At 38.2% G+C, this 24,331-nt stretch overlaps 1 protein-coding gene across 1 annotated transcript in view; it reads left to right on the forward strand.

Moving 5' to 3' along the window:
- The window catches only part of LOC149815364 (AP-2 complex subunit alpha-1-like), a 124,035-nt gene that overhangs the window by 31,164 nt on the left and 68,540 nt on the right, over positions 1 to 24,331 (forward strand). The gene's annotated exons all lie outside the window — the stretch shown is intronic.

Raw genomic sequence — 24,331 nt, forward strand, 5'->3', positions numbered from 1 at the left:
TAGAACATATACTGTGTATATATGTAATAACCCTGATTTTTATCAACTAAATAAATGTAGACTTTTAAGTCATTAAGGTAATACACGAATATTTTATGGTTTTAATTATTTATTCGTAATTGGATCTTAGATAACCTATTTGGATCCTTGAAGTAAATCGGATTTTTATGAGACAATTTCTATAACACTTTAGTGAGAATGGAGGCGATGTTCGGATCCATAATATTGCATTTGGATCTTCGATATCAGAACTTCAAATATTAATCTGGATCCTTGAATTGAAATCATAGAGATCAATGTACATTTAGCTGGATCCATAATAATTCATTTGGATCCGTAGTTCTAAATCAGAGTATGATCAAAACTTCAGATTTCTGGATCCGAATTTATTAAAAGGATTGACGAAGCACAGTGGATCTTGGATCCATATTAATTTATGTTAATTTTTGGATAACGTAAATGGATCTATATTAACCTATGAAAGACCCACAAGATCGTATTGAAGAATAAACCAAATGTATTAAGAATATAATACTTTACCGCCTAAGAAAGAGATCCAGATCCACGAACGGATCCGGATAAGTCGAATAAGGATCCATAAAGGAACCATATATAGGTATAATAGTATATATATGTATATATATATAAATAAACATATCGCGTGGATCCATAGTTGGATCTATTTGGATCCGACCTTCGGATCCACTCCGTAAAGTTGTCACGGATCCACATCGCTTGAGGGACACGGATCCAACACGTGGTTGGATCCCGGGTCTCGGATTTGGACCTCGGCCCGCACCCTGCATAATGGAAAAAAAAAGAGAAGAAAAAGGCAACCCGATATGGGTTGCCCGATAAAACACAAAACAAAGAGAAAAAGGAAAGTTAGGGTTCAGTGTGAACCCTAACTGATATCGCATGGGAGGGGGTGGGCCGGAGAGCAGCCGCCGGGGGCGAGGGTAACGGCCTCCTCCATTTTCGGGAGGCCACCCTTCTACTAAAGAGGGATCCGGGACTCCTCTTCCTCCCGTTTCCTGCTCTCATCTCCCTCTCTGTTTCACACCGCCCCGCGCAACAGCAAGCCGTCGGCGCCGGCGATCCGGTTCTTGCGACAACGGCCACCTCCTGTGGTTTCTTACGCCGGTCAAGGTAGGACCTCTGTGCTTTTCTCTTGGGTATTGAGAGTGTCGAGCATGTTGAAGTGGGTTACAGGGAAGCCCTAACTCGAGCGACTGGGGTCCCTCTGATTTTCGGTCGCCATGGAACCCTGGCTCATGGCTGACGGAAACCCCGAAGTCGGAGTTGGGGGTTTCAACAACTGCGAAACCCGATAGTTGGAAATTAGGGAATCCGAAATCCCAAACCCCTGATTTGGGAAATTTTGGATTTGTCCCACCATTAAAAGGTAATTGGCTTGTGTATTCTGCCAAGTATGGAAGGGGTTTTTCCCTGGATGAGTTCAATTTCTGAAGAGAGTAGATGACTTGAAGTCATGGAAATCGAGATTTTTCCGATCTCCCTGAGTGGTGGTCTGCGGAGATAGTTTTGTTCGATAGGCCGAAGGGTAGACGAGCTACCTGGTGATTGCTGCGTGTGCTTTAATTTTTCCATGCACATTGTATCTCAACAAGCCGTTATTAGTGTCCTTGCCTCTAAGATTTATATGTGATGGATAGCATGCTTCGGGAAATCCCAGTTAAAGTAGGACTCAGTATTTTTTTCATGGTTCAGTTGAGGCAGTTTTACCACGTTATCATTAGTAGTCTGTCAGGTTTCCTTTTTGTTCTCTCCTGTCATGGTGCTGAAATGAATTGTCTTTTACTTAAGGTACACTGATAAATAGGTTATTAGTAGGAATTGAATTGTTGTATGGATCCATGGCAAAATTGTGTTTCTAAGTTAAGTTCGGGGCCCAAGCTGTACGCCACACACTGTTCCGATTCCGGTCATTCGCTGTGATTTTCTGTACGTAGGGTAACAGGAATAACATGTATGTATAAGGTAGGTTAGGATTATGCGATGAACTTGGAAAAAAATGCGTATGCTTGGGTAAAGTGATGCATGGTTAAGTGCACTACAGATTCCTATACATGCTGAATTATTAGATGGAATCACTTGTGTTTTAATTAATTGTTAAATTGCTGCAAATGTACTAATGAAATACATATAAACACACACACACACATATATATATATATATGTATATTTTTGTGTTATCATAATGACAAGAATGTGGGTTTGCAGTTGGATCAGAACATGTGCATATTCCTTTTGATTTTCACATGAGTAATCAATGACAACTTAACTACTTATTATAATGATTTTCGATTTCACATAAAGCTGCCTGTACTCCATAATTCCAACGGTCATGTTAACTGCCTGTTATTATGATATTTTGTTTTATATGAAATTTCATATTTAATCTGATGTTACTGTCTAGTTAGCTGCCTATTATGATGAGATTCTGTATCATAGGAAGCTGCATATTTAATTGATGCCTGTGTAACTGTACACTAAGCAAGGGCTCAACCTCTCCTATTAGGTTGCATGTCAAGCTGATCCTTAATGTTCTTTTTTATGCATAATGAGGGGCTATTCGAGTTACTACTTAGCTGTATAGTGAAAGTCTGGATCTTATTGGAACAACCATGGGAGTGGCTGATATAGGTGTTTATTAGGTGGAATCAACCTTTTTAGTTACCATATGGGGATTTGTGATTTTCTGTTCAGGATATTAAGCTGCATGCAAATTTGGTGTTCAACTGCATAAGTAACTTGTATATTCAGTTGATATTTAGTTGCATATTAAGTTACACAATTTATGATGTTAAATTGCATATTTCTTAAAAAGTTCCAATGCCCATTACATGTATATCATCTAGAAGGTGCAAGTGGCTGGTAAGATGCTTATTCTCCAATGTCCATATGCATGTTAAACTGTATATTTTTCTGAAGTAATATTGCCTAACACTACATACTTGTTGAAAGTATCAAATGCCAACTAAGTTGTATATCTTGTGGAATGTTCAAATGAGAATGTGTGGAGAAAAGTATTTAGTTATATTACCAAATCTCTAGGATTACACTGCATGCTCAATAAAGGACACCAACAATGTTTTTGCTTGTTGGCAGAGTTTTTAATACATGCCACCCTGTGTTGGGATGTCACAAGTCAAAACCTAATGGTACATTGTGGCAATTTGCAATTGAAGAATAAATAAATAAAGAATAATGATGAGGAATGATGATCTGGTAACCGAACCTATGGGTCGGTTTGTGGCCAGTGTATTGAGGGTCATGCATAGACCATCGAAGTTATGATGTGAATCCACATGAAAATGAAAATATAATATTGTTGTCCGACTGGTTTAAAGGCACCGGAGCATTCGTGCTTGACTGGTTTAAAGACACCGGAGCACTTTGAGTGGGTTATGCAATCAATATGATAAAGGATTGGGATGGTTTTATAAGCCTTGGTAAAATGACTAAGGTTGGGAATTCTACTGCTATGGTAGTAGAAGGAAGTTGGGGAAATGCCCTATACTTCGGGAAAATAATTAAATGAAAAGATTAACCCACTCAGATTCGGGCTTACCTTGGAGAGGGTAGGTGGTACAAAACTCCGGGGACGTGTTTAACTGGTTTGAGCTAAAGTGACTCGTTGGTCCCCAGTCCTCGGAGTTAGGGGACCCAGACTACCAATATGTCCTAGGTGGTAGCTCTTTGTTCTTCTGCAGAAGTTAGGGATGCATCCTGTGTTTTGGTTTTGGCCTTTGGGAGGTTCTCTCGGTCACTGGCCGCTCCCTTGGGATTTCAGTCTCAGTTAGAATGTTCGGGTTAATAAAATACCCTTGAATAATATACCCCCGAACGTTTTCTTCTGAGATGGTTGCCTTGGCCCGTGTGTACCCTCGGGATAAGAAAAGATAAACATCAATTAAAACAGTTAGGTAACACTGTGATGGAGTCATTAAAGAGACATTTGCATATTTTTCAGCATGCTTTATATTCAGTGCTTGTGATGAAACGACATTCTAAAATGGGCAGATACGAGATACTTGAACACATATTGGGGATATTACATAGATGTTATGCATGTTCCTGATAGTGCTGTTACAGAATATGCTTTAATTGCTTAATACTTGACTTGCTTAACTGTTGTAGTTGCATAACATGCTTTTCTTGGTTATTTATAATTGTTGCATAACCCACTTCTCTACTTAGTTATATGTCTGTTATTGCTATTGCATCGCCTTCTATATGTGCTTTTGTATTGGCTGAAAATCACCACGACACCCACATCACCTACTTGACACATGAAATACCTACAAGAAAAATTACAGTTTTTCCTACTTAGACGTGGTAGTCTAATTCCAATCAATTTACTATTTTTCAGGTGAAGAATATGGTTTATGAGCGGCTGCGGGATGAGGCATCCGATCGAGATTTTTGGATTTATTGTTCCAGGGATAGTTTGCGTTCTTCTTATAATTTTAACTTTGATGATTTTCATTGATAAATGGAATGAAATAAATGTGTTGGGTTTTCTCTCCACCGTAATGTCTCGAAATACTTAACCCTATATTATTTTTTGTTTCCGCTGGTAAAAAAAAAAAAAAAATTCCTCTTAAATTTGGGTTAAAATTTCGGGATGTTACAATATATTATTATTGTGAAGTCTTATCCCATCTACATGTAGCATACAATACATTATACATATGTTTTCCGAGCACCATATTTGCGGGGTGTAGGTACCTAGTGTCACATGTTAGGCCCTCCTTAAGATCTGGTTTTGAAGGTTTGAAACTTGGATCTGAAGGGAGCCCCGAGCTAGCAACAGACGGGTACTCTAGTTTGAGCTCGACGGAAGCAAGAGGATCTAACCTGAGGTTCTTGGATCGTGGGACCTGTGATACACGTGTCGGGGGTGCAAAAACTTGCTGGACATGGTAGGGAAGAGGTCTGAGGCTTCTTGTTGTTGCAAATTGGGCAAAACAGGAAAAAACAAGGTTAAACGGTTAAATCGTGTAAGTGTGGTTTGAATGGGGTAAGCGTTTTGAGTGCAGTTTTGGTACAAAACTGAAAGGCTCTAGTGCAGGGGTTCTAGGGATACCTAGGAACGCATGTGAGAGTCTGAGATATGTCCTAAACATTGGGAGAGGTTGCTGGTGGTCAGAGGTTATCAATTTAGGGAATTCAGGTCTTTCGGGTACCCGACATGATGTGATGCTGGTTTTCGAGATCTAGAAAACCAACAAAAGCTATTCTAAGGCTAAGGAAGTGTTGTAGAGGTATCTTGGAGGACTGTAGTAGGGTGGGATGGGGTTCCACACGTTCTAGAACTCGGACACATGATTTGCAATGCGGAGACGTTGCTCAGCTTGCTGAAATAACAAAAATGCACGGTCTGGGACATTGGGGGAGCCCGAGCTCTTAAATAGAGGGCTGAACGCCCAACCCTTGGGGCCTGGTGTGCTGATAACCAGGGAGGGACAAGAGAGGTCATGAGAGAGGAGTGAGAGAGGAGAGAGAGGAGGGCGACTAGAGCGAGGTTTTGAGAACTTCAAAACAATTAGTACATAATGCATATAGGGAAACCCGAGACCTCTATTTATAGATGAGAGGTCTGGGATATAGTCCCTATCCCATCAACCTATCCTAAAGCATAAAGACTCCTACTGAAAAATAAAAACTGAGTAAGGACTCTAGAGTCCTTCTGAGAGGACTCATTGTCTAAAATGGACTCCTCAAAAGAATAAATCAACTAAGGACTCTTCCACAATTTTTTAACTACCTAATTAACTCTAATAAGCTTCTAGACTGGGGGACGTCCTTTAGGACTCTCTAGCATGGCATGCCCCCTAGGTGGACCTCACTCTTTAATTGACTTCTCTCTTCTGCTTGACACGTGTCTTGCTATGGATTTCTTACTTGTCACTCATTAGAGAAGACATGTCGGCTACCATGCTATCAACTTGGGCCCCACCCAGGCCTGGACAACCTTCACTGCTTGCAGGAAAAGTCATGTGGATCCTGGAGCTTGGATCTGCACCATCTTCTGAAATTCAGCCTGTAACATACCATTACGCTCCATATTCCTTTGCCCCCAAAGTAGGAGAGACCACGACCCAATTGATTGGTCGCTCGACCCGGATCAAACACGAGGTTTTGATCTACCCCATGTATTGTGGCAAGTCAGCAGTTTCTCTTTTGCTGTTTCATAACCGCTACCCAACTTCTAAGCCGAGCGAAATCTAAGCGAAAGAGTTTGGGACATGACCGTATTGCACTAAAGTCGACATAAGTGCAACTTGTCACATGGGTGCAGGTGCGGGTCGGGTGCGACAATGCGGCACTTTCAAAAAACTTGGGTGCGGGGGTGCAGGAGGGCAAAAATATAAAAAATTATATATATATATATTATATATTATATATATATATATTTTAAGTTTTAACAGTTAACAACAGTAACACTAATGAAATAAAAACTAATTATCATAATATCATCAAATTAATTCATCATCATGCATGCAATAAATCAAATTAACAATCTACAATTCTATTCTACATCATAAAAACTAACACTACAATTAAATCAACCTAAATATATTATAGAAACAATCAAATAAGTAAAACAGAAAAGAAATAAATTATACAGTATATTAACAAAAGAAGCAAACAATGCATAATTACATACCAAAAGTATATCTTATACAATGTATATGACGATGAGGTAATGAATCCTAATAATTTTTTGCTTCATCATCAAATGCATTATAAGAAGGAAGGCTGAGCTCAGATAAATCTATGTTTGTAATGTTGAAATAATGCTCTCTCTCTAAGTCACACTCTTCTAGGTTTACATCTCAAAATTTGGATGATCTTTATCTGCATTACAAACCCAATTTGAAAATGTTAAATACAAGTATATTTAAATGAAAAAACTAAGAAATAGTCAAATAACTAAGAGAGCAATTAGTACCTGTATTCATCATTAGTTCGCGAAAGTAGTCGAAGATTAGAAAGAACATATATTAAATCCTCTGCACGCTTGCTGATGAGTTTGTTTATCTTTATGTTGTGAATTTGAGAATATGTGCTCCATTTCTTTCACAAATGGATGAACTAGCAGGCTAAGATAACAATATCAATACAAGACATTGGAGAACAGGTGTTTCTGATCCAAATATTGACCACCATGTGATAGGATCTATATTCTCCTCTTCTCTCGCTAGTAATATTTGTCCATATAATCTCGAATATGCAAAATTTTCAAACTCTTATGTGACTTGATTTAAAATATGTGATTCTAGATAAAGTCTTGTCATATACATATTTCTATGCCTTGATAGCTCTGAGTCTAAATTTGGAGGGACACGACCAATACCACATTCCTGCTACTTTTTTGCATAATATTTTGGATTAAGAGAATGTGCCATGCAATGCAAATGAGTGTTGCTCTTATCCCATCTTCTGACTAAAATTGAATGAATATGGTTAAAAATTTTTGAATCATCTAATACAAGATTTTTTCTTTTATTCTTAAAAACTACAACTTGTATTTTTTCAATCATATTATCCTGCATTTCATAAACTTTGTGAAGGATGAACTCATCCTTATCAACTTCTCTCAATATTTCCCAAATAAGTTGCGTAAATTGAAGAAAATATATAACTTTGTCCAAAAACTCATCAACAATGAATTTCTTAATTTATTGAGCCTTAACATCATCATCAACACGATAGAATGCCCAATTCTCATCAGTCACCATGCTAACCAAAGCATTCTTCACTTAATCCTCTTCACCATCACAATGATGGACGCAAGGCGTGTTTCAACGACCTTCAACAATTTCAGGTCAGAATGCATCTTAAATATAGCATTAACATGATGGTGATTGACAACAAGATTCCTAATACTTTTGACATTTTTTTCTAATTCCTCAATCCATGAACATAGAGCATATGTTGATTAATTTTCTTCTTCTTTGAGGTTGCAGATGCTCTTGATGGCTAGATTCAAGCTGTGTGCTATGTAAGGAGTCCAAAAAATATGAGGATACTCACTCTACAAACTCAATGCTGTACTTTTACAAACTGAAGCGTTGTCTGTGATGATTTGTACTACTTTCTAATCACTCACTTCTTTTACTACTTTTATAAATAATCCCTTCAAATACTCATTATTTTTATATTCACCAGATGCATCAACTGCTTTCAAGAATACTGGGTCACTAAGCGAAGAAACAATGAAATTAATTAGTGAACGCCTTTGAATATCTGTCCACCCATAAGAAACAATAGAAACTCCATTTTGTTCCCATAAATATTTTTTAATCTCTAGCAATCTCTCAACATTTGACCCTCTCTTATGCAAGAAGTATGGTTCGTAGTTTTTCTGAGGTTGGAGGTATATGGCCACTGAAATTACAATTTGCCAAAGATGTAACTAAATCCTTCCAATAAGGATTTCTAGCTGCATTAAATGGTAGTGAACTAGAATAAAAATACCTCTCTACTTTTCTATCAATCTCCTCCCTTCCATATATATTGAATGATGCTTGTATTGTTCCTCTTCCTCTACCTCTTACATCCACTTTTCTTTTTTTTGAGCATTTTCTTGGTGGCTTAAAAATGGTACACTAATTGCACAAGAATCACTCATTGTCTTTCTCTTTTCATATTCATCTTGTATTTTCTTGTATTGTCTTCTCATTGCCTCATCAACTCTTCTGCATCCTGAAATGTCATGCCCTGATATCTTCAACAAATGAGCCTTCGTACTTCATAGCCATTGATTTTGATTCTTGAATCATCGAAAAAAACTGTATATAGGTCAGATTCCGGTGATCCAAAAGTCGGTTCCCACTAAACAAAACCTATATATCACATCTATGGTGTTGAATGTGCGAAAAAACACAAAAAAACTGTGATTTTGAGCTAAGAGCAAGAAAGTGGGCAGAACCAGCGTATTACGGCGAGTGAGAGATTGAGAGACGAGGGGAGAGAGACATTAAGAGAGAGAGAGATTAAAGGAGATGATGAGAGAGACAGAATACGTACTAGACTTCGGTGGTAGCTCGTGGTCGTCGTCGGCGTCGGGCTCGAGAGACGGGTCACAACGTCGGGGTTGGGAGGATTAGGGCAAATCCTCCTCTCCTCAGCCCATTTCATCGGATGATTTTTTTTTTTAAAGTCCAAAAGTTAGACATATATGACCCTGGGTGCATTGACCGCACCCAAGGTCGGGTTGACTGCACCCAGTGCCGCACGCGCACCCTCGTCGCGACACACAGGTGAGGCACCTGGTTGGCTGAATCCCTATGACATAGAGTGCAACTTTACGTCATAATCAGTTCAACAGTCACAAGGTATGAGTTGACATCCCAAACTTTTGAAAGACCCAAGCTCACGATAGGACAAAATTCTACTGGTGTGCTCACGAAAGTTCTTTTTCTTGATCATAGATCGAGGGTTCTATATAAGAATGTATTAATGCAATGTAATCTTGGTACTTAGGTGAAAAAGAGTCATAAGACATGAATTCCTTAGGGGGTTTTGAGATTCTAGTTAACCTTCTAGTTTGTACTTTCGACTGATTTTCGATATCAAAATATCTTTCAAGTGCACATGGCAGTTTAGAATCACTATGCCTAGAATATTGTATACAATTTTAATCCTTACAAGATTGCTCTTCTCTTAGTGTCATTATCATGAGTTTGTTCTTCAACATTATTTCTAAGCTCATGACTTTCATCAAAATCAAAATTACATTTATCATATTTTGGAATAAAATCCAACAAAAAGAATACTCAGTTATTTCCTTAGATTTTTTAAATTCAAAGAAATTTTCCTTTTCTAACAACACATTTCTTGAAACATATAGTTTTTCATTTTTAATTCAAAACATCATACCCCAAAAATACACAAGAAATAGCACAAGGAGAAAGTTTATTATTCTTGTAAAACAATACATTTACACTCAAAGACTCTTAATGTAACGCCCCAAAATCGTGGACTTGAAACCTTTTATGAAAAAGGTCGAAAGCTTTGAAATCAATCATTTATTAGAGTTTAAAACAGAAGTTCAGCGGAAGATCAGGTTCAAAACAACAAGTCCCTAGACCTTGAGCACATTACAACCAAAAGCAGATTCCCCCTTACAAACCGATTTGAAGTTCAAATATATATTTTATTGAAATGAAAAGAAAAACCACATTTTGGTAATACAGTTTTAGAAATGCAGAGTTATAATCAAAAGAGATGCTTTCAAAGAAACCTTATACCACATCTATCAAAAGTATCCCCAGGAGCGCAACGTCAGGAAAGGGCATTGCCTTGAATGCATCGCGTCATCATGCCATCGCAAGCTGTCTCAACCTGTTCACCACCTGCCCATGAAAATGGGTCAGTCACACAACAGACTAGTAGGGGTGCAAAGGACAAGAAAGAGCAGAAGCTGCAATAAGTAAGATAAACGCTAGCTCAAGCAGAAACAAGCAAGACTAGCAGATCTAACCAAATGTGCTGTGGAGTAAGCAAAACTCTAGTAAAGCAGACAGCTACGTAAAAGAGCAGGAAGGATTAGAGCGCTGAACAGACAACTATAGCAATCTCACAAATATAATGGGTGAAGAGTAACTAACTCTATCCACCAGCCAAGCAAAGCAATTCCATAAGACAGGTATTCATAACAACACTCGTAATACATACAAGTACCATAGGATGGTCCATCGACAAGTGATTACATTAATTGTGAGGCACAAGCTATTGCATCACAAGCAATACAAGATAAGCAATCAACTAGTATGAGAAGCTAGTTATTACCAAGCAAGGAACTGCATAAGCAGTTTAACCAACAAGAGTAACGCCTCGACGGGCGTACCTAGCTCAACGAATAGCATACCGAATTACCGAGCTAACAAGCAAGCAAGCAAAGCACGTCACAACATGCGTATCTCACGATCATGTGTATAAGTTATATCTTGTCTCATTACTGAGCAGGCCGTTGTGGGTACGCACAAGGCAAAACGTAGAAACAGCCGAGATCGATTCGGGGGTCCATTATGCTATGTATTTTATTATACCCCGAATGACTGACTGAGTCCGCTTCCTAAGGGGACGGTCTGTGACCAAGAGAGTAAATCCCCAAAGGCAAACAAAGGCCCAATGGATGCGCATCCGTACTTCTGCAGAAGTGGCCCGAAGGATTTCCCCTAACCTCCGATGACTGGGGAAGGTCGGATCTTTGCCCGAGATTGCCATGTATGACTGTCCATCGGAGTTTTGTACCATCCATCCTCTCTCTTGATGAACCGTTCCGAATGAGCACGACGGAGGGTTTCTTAACCGCCATCCCATTCTCATGCTCTGGTCTTTCGACCCATTCGAGCATCTTGCCTGTGAAGGCGCATGATTATTATTTAAGTGTGTTATACGCGCCATTGCGCGTTCAAGGCAACCAAACAATTCACATCCTACTCACTGCAGTACGTATCGTAACTATTCAAATGCATAATCACGCTAAAAGGGGTCAATCCCTAGTGAGGGTAGAAACATCACTCTTGTGATCTCAAACACATGCCATTGCATGTTCGAGGCAGACATAAACCTCTCATCCTACTCATCGTAGTACGCAACGTACCTGTTCAAAAGTACAACCACGATAAGAGGGGTATGGATCTCTCGTAGGAAATCCCCAATGCTTCTACTTTATAGAAGCCCGCAGTGAACTCATTCCAGTTCCAACTGATCGTGCTCGGGTCCTTTAGACAATCGCGAGCAATCTGTCTATTAGGCGAAAGCAACATAACAGGATTAGCTTAATGTGTCAATACACGCTTAGAGGTTACTATAGATCTCTCGATCTGCTCTCGTAGTCCAAACATATCGTACGTGACTAAGGGTAGAACTACAAAAGGAGGAACATGAGTCCCTTATAGGAGATCCAACAATACCTTCACGAAGGAAGGCGCTACAAACATGGTTGAACCAGAAAGCCTAGAAACTAGGTCTCGTATCAGAGGGGAGGTAATGCCGATCTAGCGATGGCGCAAGTACATCGCTAGGATCCCTGCTCTACTCGTGCACAGGATCCTAAACAAGGTTATCTGAGTCATATCGAATAGGCAAACTACCGGGTCGATCTCAGGGAACGGAAAATACTTCGTATTCAAACACACAATCTAACTACTCTTTATTGCCAAAATAAAAAGAATTAATTAAATAATTAACTACGAGAGTACGGCACTACACAGAGGGCTTAAACAAAATAAATAAATGGTTTTATTACAGACCCAATTAATAAAATAAAATAAAACCCTAATCTAAAAAGAAAAGAAAGGCTTCAGTGCTTCGAGTCTTCTTGTCCCTTCTTGAGGTAATGTATGTTTTCTTGAACTTTTGCTTTTCTAAGGGCTCTCTGAGGACCTTTCTGAGGGTCTAAGGGTCACTTGAGGGGACCTCAGAGGGCTCTTTAGAAGCTCGAGATCACTTCTCTCGCACGTCCAAACGCTTTCCTGCAAAACACAAAAACAAAACAAAAAGCAGTACGAGGAAGACTAACTAGGAATTTCCTAACAAATGACAAAAAAATTTAACACAAACAGAATTTGACTTAACTAAACTAAACTAAACATGAACTGAACTATGAACGAACATGTAACAACCTACACTAAAAGCCAGAGTAGCAAAACTACCTAACTAACTAAAAAAAATCAAGAAAACAATTGTAGTAGCTAAACTTAACTAATTCAAGAAGCAATAGATTAACTAAAGTGAATTAAAAAAAATCAAGAAGGTAATCAGCTGAACCTATTAACTAATATTAACAAGTAATGACATGAATGAGAACTAAAAATTGGCTGAAGGTAAATTACCCTAATTGGCTAATCCCGAATTGATTAAAACTACTTATTAACTATGTGCAAGATAACAAAAATTATTAACTAACTAATGAATGACAAAATAAACTAATTCAGTCTAAATTCTATGTTGTAAGGAAGATGAATATAAACTAATAGAATCTGGAAATAAAACACAAATATATGTTTGACCCAACTATGATAAAACATATGTCAATGCAATGATAACATAGCAATCAGCTACCCTGTTTTTGACTACATATGCATGCTCAATAACCCTACAACAAATCACGTGAGTTCAATGTAATATAAACTAACTAAATAAAACTACCCTAAGCTATCGCTACAGGCAATGCACTAGTTGACAAAACAAAACCCGTTAATAGGAAGCAACAAAAAGAAGGCTAAAACGTTACTTGAATCTGCCTAAAGTATGATTCACTAACCTATGTAAAAATCAAATAACCTTACCTACATAAAAATCTGTTAACTGCAATTGCTTAAAACGTTGGTTAAGGAATAAATGGCTGAAACATATAACTAATGAAATTAAAAGCTAAGGCACTTAAGCATGTATCGACTAAACTATGTTATTGACTTAAGAAAATGCTGATGTTAAACTGAATCACGCTGTAAAACAAAGATGCTGAACCTACAGAAACAAAAACGTTGAACAAGAATGAATAAAACAAACACAATGAAGCAAAATAAACTACCGGCCCAAAAAATATTGCTGAACCTAACACTATATGCACAGACTGAGCCGACCGTTGAGAAGGAATCAAAATAAAAGATCAAACACGTTGCTACCCTTTTTTTTTTCTCTTTTTTTAAATTTTGACAGACAAAAAACAAAGAAACTGTATACCATGTAGATCTAACTATACGGTACACACCACACACATTAACCCTAAAGACAAAAGAAGGAAACAATTTACGCAGAATTTAGGATATGATTTTTTTTTATTCTTTTCAGCAAAAAAAAAAAATAAGAAACTATTCTGAACACGTAAAAAAAAAGAGGGGAGAAGAAGTTACCGAGTGGATCGGCTGGACTGGTTGAGGGAAGAACGGTCTCTCCCTATATCAGATTTTCACGTTGCCTCCCTTTTGCTGAAGGAAGAAGAGGAACCCGCTGGCTAGAAAGAAGAAGAAGAAGAAGAAGAAGAAGAAGAAGAAGAAGAAGAAGAAGAAGAAGAAGAAGAAGAAGAAGAAGAAGAAGAAGAAGAAAAACCGACTGAAGGTAGAGAGAGAGAGAGAGGCGTCAATCCCAAAGAGAGAGACGTCTTTTTTTTTGGCTGTAGAAGATTACTTATAATACTAAATTAGGGTAAAAGAAAAATTTCAAAACAAGTCCACAATTTTCCATATTTTTCAAAAGACCCATTTTAGTAAAACAACTTTTATTGTCTAAAAACAAACAAACAAACTTCCTAAAAATTAAAAAACCTAAGCAAACTAAACTATGATTAAAACATTCTAACTATAATAGAAACACTAAAGAAAATATATGCAGGAAAAGCTTTGAAAAATACGAATTTCTGATAAAATTCAATTCAATGCAATTTCTCAGAACTAACAATAAAAATGGGTTTTTAGATCGATTTTAACACGGATCATGCATAAATAATTATTAATAAAATGCAAGTATTATGCATGATCAGGCTCGCCCCCTGCCAGAAGACAAATGCAGGGGGGGAGCCTCGCCCCCTGCAGGTAAACACCAAAAAGGGACAGGGGGAGAGGAACCCCCTCTTAACAAAACAAATGGCAGGGGGAAGCAGAGCCCCCTGCCAACCCAATCAAGCGAGAAGAGACGGGGGGTGATAGGGCTCGATCAGTCCCTGCCGACACACCCCGAAAGCCCAAGGTGGTGGCAGGGACTCGGTCCCTGCCGACCCACCAGCAAAGAGGCAGGGGGGGGTAACCCCCTGCCAAAACAAGCGACAGGGGGCTCAGCCCCCCTGTCGACCCACAACAAACAGGAAGGAGTCACAGGGGGCGGAGCCCCCTGCCAAGAAGGGCCAACGACAGGGGGCTCAGCCCCCTGTCGACCAAAAATAAAGGGAGGCAGGGGGGGTTTAGCCCCCTGCCAACAAGAGGGGACGACAGGGGGCTCAGCCCCCCTGTCGATCCACCCAAAACAAAAGAGGAAGAGAGAGAGGGGTTATACCTCGAACGACCACGACAACGGGAGAAGTCGCTGGTCGTCGGGGATGCTGGCTGCGAGTCGCCGGCGACAGAAAGGGGAGACAACGAAGGGGCGGCCGACGCTGCCGGCTGCCGAAACGTCGGCGACTGAAGGGGGAAAGAGGCCTCACGGGAGCAGAACAAGGGGGAGGCGACGATCGCCGACGGCTGCAGCACCTAGGACGGCGGCCATGGCTGACGGCGTGTCGTCGGTGCTCGAGGTTGCTGGCGACTGAAGGGTGGTCGGCAAGACGCAGGGAGGATCGCTGGCAACAGCAGGGAGGAAGAAAGGGTGATGGCCGGCGGCGATTCATCGGTGCACGCGGTTGCTGGGGACGCTGGCTGCGAATCGCCTGCGACTGAGAGGTCGTCGGTGGCCGGCGCAGTCGACGGCAGACGGGAGGGTGGCGACGATCGTCGGCGGCTGCTGTCGACCGAGGTCACCGAACGGAGGGTGGTGACGATCGTCGGCGGCTGCTGTCGACCGAGGTCACCGAACGGAGGGTGGTGGCGTTGCCGAGGCTCAAGGGCTGCCGGAGTGTCTGCGGCTGAAGGGGACACAGCAAGGGGGATCGGGGGCTCACCGGCTGCTGGAGGGGAAGCGGCCGGTCGGAATCGCTCGCCGGCGTCTCCGATCGTCGGCGGGAGCGTGATGGGGGCGGTGCAAAAGAGAGAGAGAAGGGGCGAGGGTTTTGCCCCTCGCCCGAGGCACTGTGTCCTTTTAAGGACACCGGCTTCTCGAGAAATCGAGAAGCCGGGGTGCGGGTCGGCTCGAGCTCGGGTCCAGCCCGGATCCGGGCCCGACACAGGGGGGGTCAGACCTTGACTCGCGTCCGACACGTGCCGGGCACGTGTCTGACGCGAGTCGGACACAATTTTTTTTTTCATGGTCTTTACACTTAATCTAGAATAATCAATAATTAATTTGAAAAGGTTTTTAATTTGTGACACAATTTGCAAAGAAGAGGATGGCAACAATTGTCAATGTGGCTTTAACCCAAAAATCTTTTGGTACTTGGTTTGCTAATAACCAAGGTTCTTGTTTCTATAATATGCCTATGCTTCTTTTCATCTAAACCATTTTGTTGTGGAGTGTTAGGACAAGATTTTCAATGTGTGATGCCATTCATGTTTAGGTAATCTTTAAATTGTTTTGAAAAAAATTCTCCTCTTGAATTAGTGCAAAGGATAAAAATATTATTTTGAAATTTATTTTTGACAAAATTGTGAAATATTTGAAAATTTTAGAAAACTTCTGATTTATGTTTAAGAAAATAGATCCAAGTATGTCTAGAAAAATCATCGACAAAAATTATATAATAAATAAATCCACCTCTAGATATTACAGGTACTAGGCCCCAAACATCCGAATGTGTTAACTCAAGAAGTGTAGAAAATACAAGTTCTTTCTTGAAATGGTAATCTCTTCATTTTGCCAAAAATACAATCTTCACAAGTAAAATTTTCAGAATTACAATTTTTTTTCAAATTTGGAAAATACTGAATTTTTGATACATTAGGATGACCAAACATTTTATGCCACAAATCAAAATCTAATTTTTGAACATTACAACAAAAAATATTTTTGGATATTTTCAAAAAATCCGTGTAGTATAATCCTCATTCTTTATAGCCTTTCACAATTAGCTTTCTTGACTGGCGATGTTGCACCCAACAACCATTAGTGGAGAATGAAACATTATATCCATGGTCAGATATTTGAGAAACAAACAAAATATTTAAATTTAATTTAGGAATATATCTAATTTTTAGAATATTTTTTTTAACTTTGAGAAATATTTTCAAAATTTTCTATTATTTTTATCTCAAGAGATGTCCAATCGTCAATAAACATTTGACCCACTTGATTTATGACATTCAGATAAAATATCATCATTTGATGTCATGTGAAACAAGACACTTGAGTAAAAAAAGCCAAAGAGGTTTAGCAAGATCAAAGAAGGATGAAACGACTCTAGTTGATGAAGACACTCCTTTGAGGAGAGGTTAAATAACCTCCACTAGTTGAGTCAAGGACATGTTTCCAATAGATGAATCTTGTGTGGTTCTAACATCATTTGACTCTTATGGAGGGCCAAGTGAGGCAACCTTCTTCTCATGTGTCATTTTTAACTTAGGACAATATGTTTTGATGTGACCCGGTTCATGACAATGCCATAATTTTTTTCTTCTGATACTCATTGCCTTGTTTTCCATAATACTCATTGCTTTGCTTTCCATAGTGAAGTGGTTTGTAGGTACGAGCATAGTTTTTCAGCTTAGATACGACTAGTATCGAGTTATCATCACTCTTTGTAGTCCACCTTTTAAGCCTATTTTCTTTCATGCTTAACTCCTCAATTGTGTCCTCAATAGAAGAAACTTTCCCTCTATGAAAAAGGGCTTATTTTGTGGACTTAAATTTCGGTCTTAGACCATTCACAAATTGATAAAAATGCTCTACATCCATTTGTTTTCGACGAAGTTTTATATCCTCGGAGCAATGCCATCTTGGCTCAAGAAGAGCCAACTCTTCCCAAATATCGGATAATTCCCTATAAAATCATCTAATGCTTCTATCCCCTTGAGTCATAGTTTTAATTTTATTTTGTAAGTTGTACACATGTGCAGTATCCTTAAGCAAATACATTTTCTTGAGGTATTCCCAAGCTTTATTTGCATGCTCAAATTTTACAAGACTTGAACATTTCTTGATATCAATACTATTAATGAGCCAAAATATGATCTTGGCATGTCTCATCCACCATTCCTTCCATTTTTTCTCATAAGTAGCAAGCGCTTTAGTTTTTTCACCCGTCGTAAGAGGAACTTTCTTCTCGTTCTCTACCTTAGCGAGAGTCAAAACTAATTTAGGCTCCGGATTGGATCCATCCACTGGTCCCCACAACCCTTTGCCCCAAATATGGTGCTTTATGATTGAAGACCATGTTACATAGTTAAAATCATTAAGTTTTATGGGCATAATGGTGATACTTTCTTTGTCATCCATTTTACAAGGGTGCGAGAGCGAGAGAGAAAGAAAATGAGTGAAAAAAGATATAGAGAAGAAGAAAAAGAGAAACAAACACGATTACTTCAAAAAAATTTAAAGTAGAGGCAACACCGATCTAGTACCACCAATGGTTCACACGAACACTTGGATTTAAATCTTCGAGTACACAACCACAATCCCACAAACATCAACAAGAAGTTGAGAACCACCAAGCTTTGATACCATGAAAGGAAACAAGGGCCTCCAACAAAGTCCACCAAATCACCAAAGTGGACACACAAAAGACCCACAAAAGGACTCACTCACAAAACCCACAAAAGGGCACACAAAATGTAAAAAATAATATTTTATTGATGTTCAAAATATGCACAAAGCATTACATTGAGCGAGGGGGTTCACCCCTATTTATATACATCATGGAAACGCCATAGAGACGTTATGGCTGGTCCAACAACTCTATTGACTAGTTAACTTTAAGTTGACTAGTTCGATAAAAACTAAAAAGAAAGAAAAAAGAAACTAAACTAAAACTATAGTTACAATAATACATATATAGTATATATACATATGTATATATGTACATAATATATATGTATGTATATATATATACACACACACACACAATTTAACATATCATCACGACCAAATTCACAATCACAATCATCAATATCATGCTTTGAAATAAAATCAAATAGAAAAAATACTCATTTACTTCTTTAGATTTCCCACAATCAAAGAAAATTTTGTTTTCCAATAGTCACATTTCTTTAAACTTGCAACTTTTCATTTATGGGGTCATAACATCTATAACCTTTTTGGTCATCTTCATATCGAAAAAATCACAAGGGATATCCCTAAGAAAAAACTTGTCATTTTTATTGGTTAGAACAAAATACTTGCATCAAAAGGCTCTTAATCTGAAATAACCTAGGATAAGTTTGAAAAGTTTTCAACAAGGGAGATGTTTTATAATGATGAAGATGTCATTTTGTTTATAAGATATATTGCGGTTAATGCGGATTTGGCCCAAAAGACTTTAGGTACATGGTTAGCAATAAGCAAAGTTCTTGTAGTTTCAATATTATGTCTGTTTCCTCTAAGCCAAACCATTTTGTCGTGTTGTAGTTGTGGGCAATGCCATGTAAATTAAGATAATCTTTAAATTCTTTAGACAAAAACTCTCTCCCCCAAATTAGTCAGAAAGCTAAAAATATTATTATTAAACCTATTTTAACTGAGTTATGAAAAATTTGGAAATGCAAGAAGACATTGGGCTTATGTCTAAAGAAGTAAATCCAAGTATACTTAGAAAAATCATCCAAATTTTTGGTTGTAAATGATTTATTCTTTTTCAAGGACAAGATAAACTTTCACCAAAAGTTTTTAAATGCACTTTTATTGGCTATAGTGAAAATCAAAAGGGATATAGGTGTTCTGATATTAAAAATAACAAACTTTATATTTCAAGAAATGTGATTTTTCTTGAAGAACAAAATGGATTTGAATTTCAAAAATCTAAGGAAGAGGTTGATATTCTTTTCTCTTTGACTTATTGCCTAGAAATAAATCTAAAGATTTTAATGATACTATTTGTGATGACAATTCTCATCAAAATGATGCTTTGTCTTATTAAAATGATGATTTTCACAATGAGAATCCTAATGATATACATGTGTATACTCGGCGAGAGGGAAATGAACATCAAAATGCTTTCGACATATATTCTCAAGACATTTTTGTAGAAGACCAGGTTGAAGAATCCCTACCTAGGCGATCTTCTAGGAATAGTAGACCTGAAAATTTTGTTTCATATGATTCCTTTTCCCCAAATTATAGAACTTGTCTAATGATGATCCATTCCTATCATGTGCCTTCCAATTTTAAAGAAGCCAAGCACCATCCACGTTGGATTGATGCTATGAGACTTGAATTAGCACTCAACAAAGCTAACACATGGACAATTGTAGGTCTCATTTTAGGAAAAAAGGCTATTGGATATAGATGAGTTTATAAAGTCAAAACTAAGAGCGATGAGATATTAAAAAAATACAAAGCTAGGTTGCTAAAGGGCATGCTAAAAAACATGTAATTAATTATGAGAAAACCTTTGCTCCGGTTGCTAGGATGACTAGTGTAAGAGCCTTAATAGCCTTAACATCTATTAAACAATGACCTATCTATCAATTTGACGTCAAAAATGCTTTTTTAAATGAGAACCTTTATGAAGAAGTCTACATGGATCCTCTGCCGGGTCTTGGGATTGAGAAAGAAAAAAATTCTTAAACTCAATAAAGCTCTTTATGGTCTTAAACACGCCCCAAAAGCTTGGTATGATCACTTTAGTAAAGTTGTTCTTGATAATGGTTTTATCTTTTGTTATATTGATACTACTCTTTTTGTTAAGTATGCAGGTGATCACATAACTATTTTATTGTTATATGTTGATGACATGATCATCACTGGGAATGATAAAAAGGGTATTGAGTTTATTAAAAATATTCTTAAAAGCAATTTTGATATGTCTGACCTTGGATTTCTAAGGTAGTTTTTCGGGATCGAAATTGCATATTCTCCTCAGAGATATGTTCTGTCTCAAATGAAGCTTGCATTAAATATTATTGCTAAGTCTGGTTTAACTGACGAAAAGAAAGCGGAGACTCCATAACTAATCAACGCTAAGCTGAAAGCCTATGATGAAACTCCTTTAGAAGATCCCACTCCTTATAGTCAATTGATTGGATTACTAACATGATTTGTCTATTACCAGGCCAGATATTGCTCATGCTGTTTACAGTGCAAGTCAATTTCAAAATGCTCCTACTACTATTCACATGGCTGCTGTCATGCGAATTATCAGATATTTGAAGAAATCCATAACCAAAGGACTATTCTTATCTTCTTCTTTATCTCCTAATTTAATTGCTTATAGTGACTCTAATTGGGGTGGTAACCCTAATGATTGTATTTCTACAATAGATTATTGCGTTTTTCTTGGCGAATCATTAATCTCTTGGAGATATAAAAAACAACAAAATGTGTCTCTATCTTCCACGGAAGTTGAGTATAGAGTGATGGCTACAACTACTACTGAACTTGTTTGGTTGAGAAGTCTCCTCAAAGATATGAGAGTCACTATCTCTATTTCTTCAAAGTTGTGTTTGCGACAATAATAGTGCCATCTACATTGCTAGCAGTAGCACTTTGAATGAACAAAGCACATCGAGATGAATTGTTATTATGTTCGAGATGAATTTTTACAAGGCACCATTCAACTACCATATGTCACTTTAGAGTATCAGCTAGCAGATTTTTTTACCAAAGCCTTGCCATCACTCCGTTTCTAGTTTTTAGTAAGCAAACCGAGGTGGTATCCCATGTGGTAAGTGGGGTCCTGTGTGAAGCCGAAGGCCCAGGATCGAATCCATCTGCCACATGGGGCATCTGTTGTTCTGGTAAGGGTCCGCCTAACCCCAACTTGCCTTTTTTTTAAAAAAAAGGTGGCTAAGGAGGTATTGGGTGAGTCTAAAGGCGGTGCACCGCTAGGTAAGGATACATCATGGTGGAACGAGGATGTCAAATTAGCTATTAAGGTTAAAAGAGAGTGTTATAGAAATCTAAGTAAGAGTCGTGATAATGAGAATTTGGAGAAGTATATGATAGCAAAGAAGGAAGCTAAAAAAGTAGTTCGAAACGCGAGGGATAAGTTATATAAGGAGGTTTATGACAAGTTGGATACCAAAGAGGGCGAGAAGGATATTTATAGGCTTACAAAGATGAGAGATAGGAAATCGAGGGATCTGGGTATGGTTAGATGTATCAAAGATGAAACACAAAGGGTTTTAGTCAAAGATGAGGAGATTAAGGAAAGATGAAAATATTATTTTGATAAGCTATTTAATGGAAGTCATGCTCAGGATCTTGGAGACTTCTCCATTTTTTTTCATGAGATGAATCATGACTTCATGCGCAAGATTCAAAAGAAAGAAATTGCAGAGGCTTTGAAGAAAATGAAATCAAGAAGGGCAGCCCAGATGGTATACCTATCGAGGCTTGAAAATGCTTGGGAGAGAAAGGTTTAGAATGGTTGACAAATTTTTTTAACAAGATTTGACAGACAAATAAGATGCCTAATGAGTGGAGGAAGAGTACTTTGGTGCCTCTATATAAGAATAAGGGTGATATACAAGATTGCACAAACTATCGTGGTATAAAACTCATGAGTCATACTATGAAACTTTGTGAGAGGGTGATTGAGTCTAGGTTGAGGAAGGTTGTCATGATATCGGAGAATCAATTTGGTTTTATGCCTGGAAGATCAACTATGGAAGCTATATATCTTCTTAGACAACTTATTGAGAGATATAGAGAGAGGAACAAAAATTTGCATATGGTTTTTATTGATTTGGAGAAGGCATACGATAGAGTACCTAGGGACGTTCTCTGGTGAACAATGATGAAGAAATGTGTTTCTCTCAAGTACATTAGTATAATTAAAAGATATGTATGAAGGAGTAATAACCAATGTTCGCATTTGTGGAGGGGTGACAACCAATTTTCCTATAACAGTTGGTTACATCAAGGATCTGCTTTAAGCCCTTTCCTATTTTCTATAGTGATGGATGAGCTTACGAGATCAATTCAAGAAAATGTGCCGTGGTGTATGTTGTTTGCTAATGATATTGTTTTGATTGATGAGTCTAGAGCTGGGGTTAATGCTAAGTTAGAATTATGGAGACAAACATTGGAAGCAAGAGGTTTTAAGTTGAGTAAGAGTAAGATAAAATATATGGAATGTCAGTTTAGTAAGCAACGAAGTAGTGATCAGAGTGTAGTGAAGCTTGGTGAGCAAGAAATACCGGTGGATGACTGTTTCAAATATTTGAGATCTATCATTCAAAAGTATGGAGAAATTGATGAGATGTAAATCATAGGATAAATGTTGGGTGGATGAAATGAAAAAGTGCAACTGGAGTGTTGTGCGATAGTAGAATGCCATTGCGGTTGAAGGAAAAGTTTTATAGGACGACAATTAGGCCCGCTTTACAGTATGGTACGGAATGTTGGGCTGCCAAGAGACATCATAGCGTATGCTTAGATGGATGTGTGAAAATACAATAAAAGATAAGATTTGAAACGAGGAGATACGTAAGAAGGTAGGCGTTGCATCCATTGAAAATAAGATGAGAGAGAATCGTTTACGGTAGTTTGGACATATTCGGCGAAGGCCTAATGATGCTCCAATTAGAAGGATGGAGAAATGAGAAAATATATTAATTAAAAGAGGTCGGGGTAGGCTTAAGAAGACTTGGATGAAGATGATAGGAAAGGATATGAATGCTTTGAACCTCACCGAGGACATGGCATTAGATAGAAATGATTGGAGGAGAAGGATTCATGTGGAAGACCCAGAATGATTTTCTTTTTTGGATCGCCGACCCCAATTGTTTTGGGATGAAGGCGTAGTTATTGTTGTATATATATATATATATATATATATATATATATATATATATCTTTTGTAATGCTCACTAGGGGCAATTTGGCCTTTTGATCAATTTGTAAATATTCATATCCATTAAGGAAATTTTTGTATTTTTATATTTATATATATATATATCTTTTGTAATGCTCACTAGGGGCAATTTGGTCTTTTGATCCATTTGTAAATATTCATATCCATTAAGGACATTTTTGTATTTTTATATTTTATAATTTTCTTTTCTTTTTAGTTTATTAAAGGGGTAAAAAGGGGATCCCTTGAGAGTCGTTGGGGCTCCCCAACGATCACAAATGTGACCGTTGGGGAGCTCCCAACGGCTCTTTTGGGAGCTCCCCTTGGCCCCTCCTGCCTCCTGTCGTGTATATAAAGGGGACTTCTCCCCTATTATTCTCATTGCTTTTCAAGCATTTCAATAAAGGCTCTAGCATTATTTCAAGTTCTTTTCTCTTTTGTGTATGTTTTTTGTGTTTGCCCTTTGTGGCATATTGTATCTTGTCCATTATAGACATTGTGTTTATGTGATTGTGCCTTCCTGTAGTTACTTTCGAACATTGTTTTTGGCACTTGTATTTCCTTATACCGACTAGTCCGCCTGGTTGGTCTTGGCATAAGTAAAATACCTATGCTATGCAATTCCTAGGTGGGTACCTTAAAAAGTACTAATTTTGCCGACTAGGCACCGACTAAGACGCCTAGTCGGTGACTAAGCTGCCCCACCTAGACATCAGGGCAGTTTAGTCATTTATTATTATTATATATATTTTG

Source organism: Nuphar pumila, chromosome 15, assembly GCF_984573655.1.
Source record: "Nuphar pumila chromosome 15, dmNupPumi1.hap1.1, whole genome shotgun sequence".
NCBI lineage: Eukaryota > Viridiplantae > Streptophyta > Magnoliopsida > Nymphaeales > Nymphaeaceae > Nuphar > Nuphar pumila.